At 37.0% G+C, this 12,153-nt stretch overlaps 1 pseudogene; it reads right to left on the bottom strand.

Annotated features, from left to right (window-relative positions):
• Positions 1–11,651: 11,651 nt before the first annotated feature.
• Positions 11,652–11,751, bottom strand: LOC127109188 (uncharacterized; annotated as a pseudogene).
• Between the last annotated feature and the right edge of the window lie 402 nt (positions 11,752–12,153).

Below are 12,153 nucleotides of genomic sequence, written 5' to 3'. Positions count from 1 at the left end.
ATTTCTACCACGATAGAGACAGACAGAGCCTATGCTCAACGACCCTATTCACTCATCCAAGACTCATACAACATTAAATTTTAAATATAAGACTATAGTCTCTTGTAATTAATAAGTACCTTTTTGCATAATATATGGACATGTGTGGACGAGTTCGGTTCGTCGGACATATCTGTTTTGTCTGTAATTTTTTTGCAAAGTGAATCAAAATTTTAGATTCCATTCTCTAATATGTCCGTTTCGTCCATTTCCGATTTTTCCAGATTTTTGCATGCGTTGGGGTTAACATAAAAACTTGCAACATTTAGACTTAAAATGCTCGATGTCCACGATTTTAGATCTGTATTTCAACAAAGTTTGTGACGTCCCGGTATATGTTTTTTGAACTTTTGTAGAAAAGATATATGTCTCTACATGTGTCTACAAGTGAGTTCATTGGCCACAATTAAAGTGAGGGGCAGGGTTGTTGAAGGGTCGTCCATCTTATTACCAAAAGAGAATCTTTGTAATTAATCAATTAATTTCAAATATCAAGAATTACTACATTAGTACTTGTATAGAATTAGTACTCAATGCTAATTATAGCCTTTGAACTTCTTAAAATGGATGTATTAGTTAAAAAATGTAAGACTCCACCTTATCTTTCAAGTATATTTTTCCACGGTTTGGAAAATTTTAATCCAAGTTTCAACTTTGTGGTGGAAGTAGTTAGAGATTTGTAATTTGTTTATAACATTTTTCTTCCTTTGTGTTGTGTGAGTGTGATCTCTACTAATCCCTTAACTATATAGTCTTTTGCGTGTGGACCTTAAGAAAACAAGGACACTAGACAACTCTACTTTACGGTTTACTTCCACTATAATCAAGTCTTGTTATTTTCTTTTCCTTACTTTAAAATGAACATGTTCATATTATTGTTGTAGTGGTGGGTAGTGTAGACACTTGAGAGATTTGGTTGTGATTCATAGAAGGCTGCCAAGGTTCAATATCTTGATCGAGTGTGGAAGCAAGATAGGGGCATAGGGCTTATTGATGTTTAGAGATGTTGATGTATCACTCTTCTTAAAAAGCATGACTTTCTCTTATGAATTTGAATCATGTCTTGGATTTGGTACACATGATAATTACTCTTTAGTACTAAATTATAAGTTAGTTTCACAATTCCATACTACATCTAATTTTGAATATAAGAGAGATGGTTATGATAGTAAAATTAGTGAAGAAAGAATGTCTCAAAACAATGTTTAGCAAAAATACTAGTTACAACACTTCCTCACCCATGAGGAGCATAGGGAGGTGTGCGAGGCGAGTCTCTTTAATGTAACATTTTTTTTGCCACGGTCTCGTCTACGAGACAGATAGATGATGTTCCACATGACCTCAAAACCATCGCAAACATGTTTTAAATATAAATAGTTTTTATTTACAAAATCAAATTATAATATAAATAATAAATAAAAAAATATTAAAAAAATTTAAACATACATTTTACAGATTTCAAATGATAAAGTAAAAATCAAAGTATCAAATCATTGACCATAGAACTCATATTTCAAATTATCAAAATATAAATAATAAAGTACAAACTTGTATAAATGGAGCGGATTCGGGGGCGATATTATAATGTTCTCATTACTCGGTCCGTCTCGATTTTTGAGCCACTACAAATGTGGTTTTTGTCACTATTCTAGTGAGAGAAATTTATAGAGATAAACACTACTCTAAATAATATATTATATGATAAAATATTTATTTCATCCAACAAAAAACCGAGGTGTAAATCATAGACGCGTCAATTTTTTAAAAAGTAAAATAAAATACCACATATTCCCTCGGTTGAGCTGGAAATCGAGGGGAAAGTATTCAAAGGACATGCCTTTGAATCACAACAATTGCACTTTAACACCTTTTAATTTTTTATTATCATCTATTACCTCAGTTGAGCTGACACCCAAGGGATAAAGTATTTATAGAACACACATTCGAATCCCAACAACTATATTTTAGCACTTATTACCTCGATTGAGTTAAGAATCGATGGGAAACGTAGCGTATTTTATTTTATATTGCATATTTTTTTGTCCAATTTGCTGAAAAAATTAAGTAACGAATGTTTGCGGTCCATTTATAAAGTAACAATGGTCAAGACATTGTCAACTCATCCATCCATATGAAAACTCACCACTTATCACCTCGGTGGAAATAAAATCAAGAGGTAAAGTTATATGGACATGGGTTCAAGCCTCAACAACTGCACTTTTATTATTTTCAAAATTAGTTTATCTTACCTTTCGATTTACAAATAAATCCGAAGGGTAAGATTTTTTTAAAAAAGAAAATCGTTATATGGTTTATCAAGAATATTATATTATTTACCCAAAATATTACATTGTTTACACAAAATATTAAAATAAAAATCAAATTCCCTATAGATCTGGATAAAAATCAAATTTCATAGGTGAATGAAGATCAGATGTTGGTGCAAATATATTCTCTAAGACTTTGCATGCATTTGATTATGAAGCAAAACAAAATAAGGGTTATATAAATAAAATCAATATTCAAATATATTTTATACTCAAAAAAATATTTATGAAAATAAACCTTAAACCTAAATAATTTTCTTCTATTGCAATCCATCTTAGAGAAATTTTCCGAACGTCTTTATGTTTCAAGTGCTTCATATTTCATATAGGTTAGATTTTCAATATTCAACAAGCTTTTATATTGGAGGTTCCTTAGGTTTCACGCGAATCACTAATGGCAGACTCTGGACGACAAATATTTGTTTAAGGGCATTGAATATAGTAAAAAAAAAACGCTTAACTATCCCCTTGATCACGAAGAAACCGAGGTGAATAAGCTATTTTTTTTGAAATTACATTGTTTACATAGAATATTGAAAATACATTGTAAAATATGTTTCCCAATGAGAATTTTTATTTTCCATGTCCCTGTAGTGCAAAGGAAGCATCTCATACAAATCTGTATAGATTTTTACCATCTTTTGGATAATCTTTTTGATGTTCTTGTTGGCCACTTCTACCGTGTCATTCATCTTTGGTCGATAAGGTGACGAGTTATGGTGTTCAATTTTGAAACTCTCGCATAACTGATCCATCACTTTGTTGTTTAGATTCAACCAATTATCTATGATAATTTTGTTAGGAACCCCGTAGCGATAAATGATCTCCTTTTTGATGAACCACATGATTACTTACCTTGCCACGTTGATGTAAGAAGCTGCTTCTATCCACTTGGTGAATTAATCGATATCAACTAGTATGAAACAGTGTCCATTCGTAGCTTTTGGCTCGATCATCCCGATTATGTCTATACCCCACATAGAGAAAGGCCATGGAGAAGTCAGGATATTCAAGGGGGTAGGTGGCACGTGTACTTTGTCTGCATAAATCTGGAACTTGTGATACTTCTTGACGTACTTGAAGTAGTCGGTCTCCATAGTCAACCAATAATATCTCGCTCTGAGAATTTTCTTAGCCATGGAATGTCCATTGGCGTGAGTGCCAAAGGATCCTTCGTGAATCTCTTTGATAAGCATGTCTGTTTCATATCCATCCAAATACCCGAGTAAGACCATGTCATGATTCCTTTTGTACAGTACATCCCCGTTGAGGAAGAATTGGGCAGCCAATCTTCTGAGTGTTTTCTTGTCCCCACTTTAGTCATTTGCAGGGTATTCCTGTTTCTTGAGGAATTATTTGATGTCATGAAACCATGGTTTATTATCAACTTTTACCTCCAGTGCTACACAATAAGTTGGCTCATCTAAACGTTGAATTTGTATAGTCAGTGCTTCGTTGTGCCATTTGACTTTGAACATGGATGATAAGGTGTCCAAGGCGTCTACTAGTTGGTTCTCCTCCCGAGGAATATAGTGGAAGGTAATCTCGTCAAAGTAGGTGATCATCTTCCGGATATGGTCTTAGTACCAAAGTAGTTTAGCATTATGGGTCTCCCATTCTCCATTGATTTGATTGATGATGAGATTTGAGTCTCCATATACTTCTAGGATCTTGATTCTCAGGTCAATGACTTCGTCAATCCCTAGGATACACGCCTCATATTTTGGAATGTTATTAGTATAAGTAAAACATAACCTAGCCATGAAAGGAATATGGTACCCTGTTGGGGAGGTTATGACAACTCCAATTCTATGTCCGATTACATTTGAAGCACCATCGAATACCAGCTCCCATCGTGATCCAAGTTTGGGTCCCTCATTGGGACCCAATGTCTCACAATCCATTATTACCATAATATCTTCGCCAGGGAAGTCAAACTATATAGGTTGATAATCTCCTATTGGCTGATGTGCGAGATAATCCGCTAGCACACTCCATTATAGCTTTTTGTGTGACATACTGGATATCATACTTTGTTAATAGCATCTTCCATCGGGATGTTCTCCCAGTTACTGTAAGCTTTTCAAAGATATATTTGATATGATCCATTATGGATATCAATAGAGTAGTATGACATACCATGTATTGTCTCAAACGTCGAGCGGCCCGGACTAGAGCATAACAAGTTTTATCCAAGAGCGAATATCAGGATTCACAATCGGTAAATTTCTTGCTTAGGTAGTTGATTGTGTGTTTCTTTCTTATGGTCTCATCTTGTTTCCCTAATACACATCCCATAGAATTGCCAAGTACCGTTAGATACATGACAAATGGTCTCCCTAGAACCGGTGGTACTAAGATATATGGCTATTGTAAATATTCCTTGATTTTATCAAAGGCCCTTTGAAAATCTGTATTCCACTCGATGGCTTGATTTTTCCTGAGCAACTTGAAGATTGGTTCACATGTGGCTGTGAGATATGATTGATTATGGCACAACTTGAACTTCCTTAAGCGATCAAACAACTTTTGTAGATTGATTATGTGATCCTCTTCAGTTTGTGATTTGGAAATCATGTCGTAGATGTAAACCTCTATTTCTTTAAGCATCATATCATGGAAGAGAGTCACCATTTCCCTTTGATATGTTGCCCCGACATTCTTTAGTCCGGAAGTAATTACCTTATAACAAAATATGCCCTAAGGGGTGATAAACATGGTTTTCTCCATGTCTCCGGGATCTATCTTTATCTGGTTATAACCAGAGAATCCGTCCATGAATGAGAATACTGAGAATTGAGTGGTGTTATCTACCAGTACATCGATGTATGGTAGTGGAAAGCCGTTTTTAGGACTTTCTTTATTCAAATCTCGATAATCCACACACATTCTGACCTTACCATATTTCTTCAAAACTAGCACAATGTTAGCTACCCATTCCAGTTATTTTGCAACGGCTAAGAACCATGCGTCGAGCTGCTTTCTGACCACTTCCCTGACCTTGAGAGACATGTATGGTCTGGTTCTTCTTATTTTTTGCTTAACTGATGGGCATTCTGGTTTGAGCAGTAGCTTGTGTACGATGATGTCCATGTCTAGCCTTGGTATATTTTGATACGACTAAGCAAACACATCTGCATATTCATGGCGAGGTTGAATTTCTTTATCCTCTTTCTTATTTTTTTCGGTTCCTAGATTTATCACATCCACGAGTTCATGGCGAGGTTGAATTTCTTTATCCTCTTGATTTAACAGTCTAGCTAACTCTTCAGGAAGCTCACAATCGTCCTCATCGCCTTCTCCCGCTTGGTTAATTGGGAATTCAAAGTTGTAAGGGATTATGTCAGTGTCATTTTCAATAGGTTCTTTATTAATCTGCACGAGGAAGATTTTTATTTATTATTATCTTTTGTATTGAGAGGGATGAGAGTGAATGAAAAGATATTGCCATTTTTGAAAAACTTGAAATGAAATGAAATAGATCTTAATTGAAAATAAAATGCAATTTATTGATAAGTAAGTCATTGAAACATAAGGGGCCTCTACAAAGCTTATCCATTTGCCCCGGGCAGAGTGTAACACCCTTCTAAAATACCCCAAATATTTAATTAAAAATAATAAACATATAACAATTCAGAGTAATTATGCCATGCAAGGGTGTCACACATAATATTCACACCATTCAACCATATAACGGTCATGCTCTTTTATTAATTCAAAACATAAACATTTGCATAAAACGCAACGGATAGAGATCTCCTCAATCATGTAAAACATGTAACATTCACATGTAAATTATTCAACAAGGTAAACATCCCATCCCGATGTTACATCTATCAGAGCACGACCCACTAAGGAGACTACACTAGACTCCGAGCATTCGCTTCTACTCAACTCATTTCTCGTTACCTGAAAAATAGTTGTAAGGGTGAGTTCCTCAATCAATATAATAAGCATTATAGAATATAATGTCATGTTAAGTAATTTAACACATTAATCACCCTAATCACAACATACAATCAGTAACAGCACATCAGCTCACATCATACTCAACATTCCATCACACACAAGTATAATCTCAAATCATACTCTACAACAACACAAATACACGTATAATATTGGAATACATCCATTCATATTATACGCCATACATACATTATGCAATGAGACTCAACACATGCGGTACCGACTATCCTTGAACATATAGTTCAAGCTCACCGATCAATCCAGATGCGGCTACTAAGCTCACTAGTCCCACTCATTTGAGATCTAATGACTCACTCACTAATTCCTCACCATGGGAATTAGCTACAACCCCAAGGGCTAGACTATGCACACTAATCATCTAGTATGCAAACACCAACAACAAATCCACAATGATTCACTCACTAATTCCTCACCATGGGAATTAGCTACAGCCCCAGAGGCTATGCCATGCACGCTAATCATCTAGCAATGCAACATCAACAACAATTCAAGAATAGACATATGCTCACACTCTAAGCCATACAACAGTCCATTCACACATACATGCATAATATATACATTCACGTCAGTATGCATATCATCATACATCATCAACACATGTATCAACACATCATTATCATGTAAATCAATTAAACACAGTATTAGCACACTCTACTAATACCGATACTGCTCAAAACAGCGGGATCTAATCCCTATTACATCATACGCCAACATAGGCCAACTCTCAATTATGTACACAACATTAAAAAGTCAATTTTTCCACTCTGCAACAGTGTTAACCGGTTAACGCCCTGGGTTAACCGGTTAACGCAGGCAAAAACACATTTTCTGGCAAAACGCAACAGCGTTAACCGGTTAACGCCCTGGGTTAACCGGTTAACGCAGGCAAAACAGCACATTTTCACCAATTATAACAGTGTTAACCGGTTAACACCCTGGGTTAACCGGTTAACGCAGACAAAACAGCAGCTCCTGCGCTAACACAAGGCAGAATGCAGAATTCTCCGCATTTTCCGCCGTTGGAGGACTTCCGGACCTCCGATTCCGATTCCGTAAAAAGCTATACGTTCGGAATTTCACAACTAACCCAAACACAGATTCAATTACAGTCTAAATACAATTTATCCAATATAATTCTTCAGCATCAACAATCCCAATTAGGGTCAAATTAACGGCTTATCACTACCCATCACATATTATCCCATAATACCCATTAATCGACGATAAACCCCCCTTACCTGATTAATCCGGCAATTCTTTGAGCTCCAAGTTTTTCTCTCTTCAACCTTCAGCCCTTGCTCTGTCTCTTTGCCCTTTTCCTCTTTCACGATCGTTTCTCTGTTTCACGTGAAACTTTCTTTTTACCAAATGGGATTCTTTTTCCTTATTTCCAACTTATATATATTTTCTGAATAATAATAATAATCCAAAAATAATAATAATAAAATTTCCAATTATTTAACTAAATTAATAAATAACTTATTAACTCAATTTAAATAATTATTTTATTATTATCGGGGTGTTACAACTCTCCCCCACTAAAAGAGTTTTCGTCCTCGAAAACATACCTCAAGCGAACAACTCTGGGTAAGACTCCTTCATCTTACTCTCCAGTTCCTAAGTCACGTTGCCACCTGCTGGTCCTCCCCAAGCTACCTTCACCAAGGCAATCTCTTTACCCCGCAACTGCTTCAACTCTCGATCCTCGATCCTCATAGGTGATGTCTCAACAGTCAGGTTATCTCTCACCTGTACATCATCTACTTGGACTACATGCGACGGATCATGGATGTACCTCCTCAACTGAGACACATGAAAAACCTCATGCAAATTCGCAAGCGACGGCGGTAAAGCGGCACGATAGGCTACCTCCCCTATCCTCTCCAAAATCTGATAAGGACCAATAAATCGAGGTGTCAACTTCTTTGACTTCAAAGCTCGACCAACACCAGTTATCGAAGTAACACGAAGAAACACATGATCTCCCTCTTGGAACTCAAGTGACTTCCTCCTCTTATCATGATAACTCTTCTGACGACTCTGAGCAATCCTCATCTTCTCCTGAATCATCTTAATCTTGTCTGTAGTCTGTTGAACAATCTCCGGTCCAACCACAACACTCTCACCGGACTCATACCAACATAACGGTGTCCGACATCTTCTACCATACAAAGCTTCAAACGGTGCCATACCAATGCTCGAATGAAAACTATTGTTGTAGGTAAACTCAATCAAAGGTAAATAACAATCCCAAGCACCTCCTTTTTCCAGAACACAAGCCCTCAAAAGATCTTCTAATGACTGAATCGTCCTCTCAGTCTGACCATCAGTCTGCGGATGATATGCAGAACTCAATCTCAGCTTAGTTCCCAAAGCCTTCTGCAAACCTTCCCAAAACTTTGATGTAAATATAGGATCTCTGTCCGAAACAATACTCGACGGAATACCATGCAAACTTACAATCTTCTCAATATACAACTCGGCTAATCTCTCTAACGGATAATCCATTCTGATCGGAATGAAATGAGCCGACTTTGTCAATCTGTCAACAATCACCCAAATGGCTTCAAAGTTCTTATTTGTCCTCGGCAACCCAGAAACAAAATCCATACTGATACTATCCCACTTCCACTCTGGAATAGCCAACGGTTGCATTAGCCCAGACGGCTTCTGATGCTCAATCTTTGACTTCTGACAAGTCAAACAGGAATAAACAAAACTCGCAATTTCTCTTTTCATTCCCGGCCACCAAAATAACTTCTTCAAATCATGATACATCTTCGTAGCTCCAGGATGAATACTCAAGCCACTACGATGTCCTTCCTCCAGAATACTCTTCTTAAGCTTAGTAACATCCGGAATACACACCCGACTACTGATAACACGAAATTATATCACATTTTAAGACTTAATTCAATTAGATTATATTATCATTTACTTTAGTTTATCTCATTTTATCAGATATTATGCAGTATTTCCTTGCTATTTATGTCAGGTATCCATTTTGAAGCAAAAGTGAAAAAGGGAAGAAAAGGAGGTGTAGAAAGGAGTAAAAAGGAAACAAATATCAAAGACCAAGCCCAGCCCAAAGAAAGCGCACGTTGTGCCTGTGACGGGCGTCACAAGGGTTGTGACGAGCGTCACACTAAAAGCACCCCTGTGACGAGCGTCACACATGGTGTGACGAGCGTCACACCATTCCACTAGCTTTTTGGCGCAAGTCACGCCCTCAGAAGAATTGAAGAGACGTTGAGAGAGTTCGTGTCCTATGCCCACGCCGTGTATTTAGCCATGCTGAAGACTCGTGGGAAACAAAAGCAGTTAGAAGCACTACTATAAATAGCTACATTAGAAACCTAAAAGGGTTCCGCTTCCTCTCCCCTCTTTTGCCGTCTACTCTGCCGAAGCTTTTCAAACCTTCTGTTTTAGCTTTTGCTTATTTTTCTTTTCCAGCATTGTTTATTTTATTTATTTCTTTTGCAAGCTTTACATTCTTTTTCCCTTGCAAATTTACCTTTCCCGTTTTAGCTTTTAGATATTTTTCGCATAATAGTTTCTACACCGGAAACTATTGTGCAACTTTATACCGGATTTAACCTTACGTTATATTCCAGTTTTATTTCCTTGATTTAATTTACTGTTTAATTGAAGAATCCAAGAACAAATCCTACCGGCTTGTGGTGGAGTGTTCAAGACTATTGTATTACGCATTCAGGTTCTTTAATCATTATTTAATATTTTGTTTTATTATTTATCTATATTATCTGCCTGGAATGAGTCTGTTTATGCATGATATAAATTCTTATTTATTTAGCATGTCTGGCTAATTTGCCTAGGTATCGGTATGTAAAGTAAGCAGAATAAGGGATCAAGACTGAGTCGGTCTATCTAAACTTAAAATCAAAATCAATCTTTTTACGGTCTCAACTTACAGGTTTAATAACAAGATTTTTTACAAAAGTAAAAGACATAAAGAAGTTAAAATCAATAGAGCGAGAGTTTGAGATTTTAACTGGACAGTGTAAGTTAGGCATTAATTCTAGATCAGGGCGAGAGCAAGTTTTAGAGTTAATTAAATTCTGACCTTTTCCAAAAAGTATTTTTAAAGATTGAATGTGAGGACGAGAGTTAAGCATTTGGATTTGATTATATAACCTAAGTCAACAGAGCGAGAGTTTGAGATAAGGGTGTTTAAAACGGTCAGTATTTTCTTAAAAGGAGTTTCTGCAACTTTATTGTTTTCAAAATATGGTTTTTGACTTAATTATAAGTGACAGCTACATTAATATAAAATCATGGTTTATTCAACAGAGCGAGAGTTTGAGATAAAACCTTTAACCAATAAAGTTAACCGAAACGATTCATTTTAAAACCAAGAAACCGACAAAGACTTGATTCCCTAGTTTTGACGAACTACATACCGATATCCGTTTCATTAATATTTAATCTAGATATTAGTTTAGCTCTTAGTTTTTCCCCAAACAATCAAACATTTTCACCTTAGATTTACGTAGTAACCTTAGATAACGGTATATCGATTCATAAGTCCCTGTGGGATCGATATCTTTTAAAACTACGCGATAGAACTGTGCACTTGCAGTTTGTATCCCATTCTCGACTCACCCAGTCGAGCGATCAAGTTTTTGGCGCCGTTGCCGGGGACTTTTATTCAATCGATATCGTAACTCTTCCGTTACGCTGTAGAGACTAAGGTTTCTTTTTCTTCTATTTTCTTTCTTTCGTTGATTTGTATGCCACGCACTCGCTCACAAGGCGAACCGCTCTATTTACGAATCAACGATATCGAACTATATCTCCGAGTCTTACGGCGAATTCGGGAATATCGTGCTGCGAACAATCTCCCTCCTGTAGACCTTCCTGATTTCAAAAACATTTTTCCTTCGATACCCGAGATGGCAGAACCAGCTCGTGCTCTTAGAGATTACGCCGCTCCATCGCAAGATGAACCGCATTCAAGTATTGCTCCGCCCGCAATCGAAGCAAACAACTTTGAACTTAAACCTTCGCTGTTGCAGGCTGTGCAACAGAACCAATTCTCTGGAAATCTTACCGAAGATCCAAACCTTCATTTATCCGTATTTGTTCAATACGCTGATACTGTTAAAGCTAATGGTGTCACTTCAGAGGCAATTCGACTTCGTCTTTTTCCTTTCTCATTAAGAGATAGCGCTAGAAGATGGCTTCAATCACTTCCTTCCAACTCAGTCACCACATGGAACGAGTTGAAGAAAGTTTTTCTTGCCCGATATTTTCCGCCAAGCAAAACAGCTATGTTAAGAGCCCAGATAAACGGATTTAAACAGAAAGACAACGAGTCTCTTTTCGAAGCATGGGAAAGATACAAAGACATGATGAGACTTTGCCCACACCATGGTTTGGAAGATTGGTTAGTAATTCACACATTTTATAATGGTCTCTTATACAATACAAGGTTAACAATAGACGCCGCTGCAGGTGGTGCACTAATGAACAAACCCTATGCTGATGCTTACCAGCTTATCGAGAGCATGGCCCAAAACCACTATCAGTGGGGAACCGAACGAACAACGGTGGAAAAACCTCAACCGAAAACTGGCATGTACGAGATAAGTAACCTTGATCACGTCAATGCAAAAGTGGATGCTTTGGTCCAGAAAATTGAAAGTTTAAATGTATCACCTCCAGCCGCCGTGGTTGCTATAACTCAGAATTGCGAGGTCTGTGGAATCCAAGGCCACACTCCTGCGGAATGTCAACTCTTGACTGGAATCCAAGCAGAGCAAGTAAACTATGCTCAAGG

Source organism: Lathyrus oleraceus, chromosome 7, assembly GCF_024323335.1.
Source record: "Lathyrus oleraceus cultivar Zhongwan6 chromosome 7, CAAS_Psat_ZW6_1.0, whole genome shotgun sequence".
Lineage (NCBI taxonomy): Eukaryota > Viridiplantae > Streptophyta > Magnoliopsida > Fabales > Fabaceae > Lathyrus > Lathyrus oleraceus.
The sequence above is the reverse complement of the archived record's forward strand: the minus strand, read 5'-3'. Positions and strand labels throughout refer to the sequence as shown.